This window comes from Rhincodon typus, chromosome 15 (assembly GCF_021869965.1).
Source record: "Rhincodon typus isolate 14 chromosome 15, sRhiTyp1.1, whole genome shotgun sequence".
Lineage (NCBI taxonomy): Eukaryota > Metazoa > Chordata > Chondrichthyes > Orectolobiformes > Rhincodontidae > Rhincodon > Rhincodon typus.
The window spans coordinates 48,965,306-48,968,309 of NC_063346.1; the positions used below are offsets into that span (position 1 = coordinate 48,965,306).

The following is a 3,004-nucleotide window of genomic DNA, read 5'->3' on the forward strand; positions in this document are numbered from 1 at the left end:
CAATGGTATCAATGTGGACTTCACAAGCTTCAAAATCTCCCCTCCCCCCACCACATCCCAAAACCAGTCCAGCTCGTCCCTGCCTCCCTAACCTGTTCTTCCTCCCACCTATCCCCTCCTCCCACCTCAAGCCGCACCTCCATCTCCTACCGACCAACCTCATTCCGCCCCCTTGACCTGTCCGTCCTCCCTGGACTGACCTATCCCCTTCCTAACTCCCTACCTACACTCACCTTTCCTGGCTCCATCCCCGCCTCTTCGACCTGTTTGTTTCCTCTCCACCTATCCTCTCCTCTATCCCTCTTCTATCCGCCTCCCACTCTCTCCCTATTTATTTCAAAACCCCCTTCCCCTCCCCCTTTTCTGATGAAGGGTCTAGGCCCGAAACGTCAGCCTCTCTGCTCCTATGATGCTGCTTGGCCTGCTGTGTTCATCCAGCCCTGCACCTTGTTGTCTCGGATTCTCCAGCATCTGCAGTTCCTACTATCTCTGATTCGATTACACTTTAAGTGAGACTAGGTTATCTGTCCAAAGGTACCTGGCATAAAAGTGAACAAACAAGTCAACGAATCAGCAATTGAAAATCAGGCAGGATGGAGGACAACAACAACTTGTACTTATATGATACCTTTAATGTTATGAAATGTCCCAAAATGGTTCACTCGCATTATCACATAAAATGACACTGAGCCATGAGGTGTCATTAGGCCAAATGTAAAAAGCGTTTGCGTTTAAAGAATTGTATTTAAGGAGGAAATGATTTAGATAGGTGGAGATGTTTTGCATGGAAATTCCAGAGCTTAGGCCTTTGGCAACTGAAAGTACAACTAACAACTGTGGAATAATTAGAATTGGAATATACAGAGGTCAGAATTGTAGGAACCCAGGTGTTTTGTAAGTTTGTAGACTTGGAGGAGAGAACAAAGATATGGAAGGGCAAGGCAATAGAGGGATTTGAAAACAAGATTGAGAATTTTAAAATCAAGGCTTTGCTTAGCTGGGAGCCCATGTCCACAGTGCGTATAGATTTGGTGTGTTAATGAATTCATTATCAAGATGAATGGAAGAAATTCATGTGTTTTACAATGGACAGCTGTACTAGAAACCGAACAGGAAATTCTAATTGTGGAGGTTAAAGTTAAGGCAGAGTTCTTAAATAAATATTTTGTATCAGTTTATATAAATTATGACAAAGTTGAGAATGGAGCTGTGTTAGAGGAGTGAAAATTTAATGGAAAATTATATAACTATATGAGGTACAGGGAGGTCCAGTGCTGTGCAAAAATTTTGATTATGGAAGTAGCTTTGCATTGTTGTGGCGAAGAGCTGACATAGATATAATAGAGTGTAAAGATTACCTTCTGTGCTGTAATATTACTTTGCTTCAGGGTTCTAGCCTTTTTCTCACATGGATATTGCAGTGTATTACTTAGGTTACTAGATGAATACCCCGAAGAATGATTCAAACTTACTTTGGAAGTTTTACCATGCAATTATGAAAATTTGGAAATTAAAAACTGATATCAGTGAAAGTCGTCATCACCAAGTTAGATTCTTGTTAACAACCCAACAGATTGATTAATTTTCTTTAGGGATGGAAACCAGTTCTACACTCCAATCTGGCCTATATTTGTGTTCCCTCACACACCAGTTAGTTGCCTCTTACTTGCCCTCTGAATTGGCCTTGCAATCCAAAGAACAAAGAACAAAGAACAAAGAAAATTGCAGCGCAGGAACAGGCCCTTCGGCCCTCCAAGCCTGCACCGACATGCTGTCCATCACAAACTAAAACCCCCTACGCTTCCTGGGACTGTATCCCTCTATTCCCATCCTATTCATGTACTTGTCAAGATGCCCTTTAAAAGTCACTACCATATCTGCTCCCACTACTTCCCCCCACTGAGTTATTTGAAACTACAATATGCAGTGGGTCAAGATGAAGGGAAAATACAAATGAGCTGCAAATGCCAGCTTGTCAGCAATGTCCACATTTGAGAGTACATTTCTCAAAACAACCAACACAGACCCCAGGTCCACTGTTTGAACAATATCAGTAACTGCTCAAGCTTCTGAAACTGTGCTTTGTCTAACTCTCTAAATTCATGTTTTTTTTTAAATTTCATTGATGGTGTTCTTATATTTTAGTAGATATATTTTGCAGAGACACAGATATTTCAAATATCTATTTTCCAACTTCTCATCCTTTGTTTCTTCTTCTACATGGCTCCACTTGCCTCAGTGTGACTGAACATGTAAAACATTACATGCTTATTTACTTGTGTATTCCAGGATTGCGATGGGCTGTGAATCGGTGGCTCCTTCGTCTAAGCTGCATTGTTAAATATAAGCAGCAATCTACTCTGTGAGAAACTGGAGGTGAGCAACTTCCTGCAATTGTCCCTCTGGCCATCAAGTTTCTGAGCGTCACTTCCAAGTCCAGTTGACCTATGGACCAGGATTTTCCATTTTGGACTTTAAGTATAAGGCAGGGTACGTTAGAAGCTGTTGTGTCCAAAATGGCTGGGGACAGGATTTCCCCTCTTGATTGGCACCACATCCATTAACTGAGGAACTTGGTGGGCTTGCTATTGGATGTCTATCACTCTCCCCCTTCTAGACACTTGCACTCGTCCAACCCTCTGGCACATCTTCAATACTTCAAAGGGGATTGAAGGACTGCGGACAGAACTTCAGGCATCATATCCCAACTTTCCTCAGCAACCAAAGATAAATCCCAAATCCACAGGGTTATTCACTTTGAGTGCTGCCAACCAATATTGCACCTTTTGTTTCAGTCCTATCCAATGTCTCTGCTGTGACAACCTGTGAAGACAAATGTAAAGTATCACATTCATTAACTCCTGAGGAAGGTCTTCCCAGTTCTCCCCCCAGGCAATTACTTTAGAGATAGTAGGAACTGCAGATGCTGGAAAATCTGAGATACAAGGTGTAGAGCTGGATGAACACAGCAGGCCAAGCAGCATCAGAGGAGCAGGAAGGCAAT

At 42.4% G+C, this 3,004-nt stretch overlaps 1 protein-coding gene across 1 annotated transcript in view; it reads right to left on the minus strand.

The window, feature by feature from the left end:
* Positions 1 to 611: 611 nt before the first annotated feature.
* LOC109927759 (cholesteryl ester transfer protein, plasma) overlaps positions 612 to 3,004 on the minus strand; it is a 49,979-nt gene continuing 47,586 nt past the window's right edge. The window contains exon 15 of the mRNA XM_048606001.1: positions 612 to 2,823. The gene's annotated coding sequence lies outside the window, so the exon portion shown is untranslated. The remainder of the gene's footprint in view (positions 2,824 to 3,004) is intronic.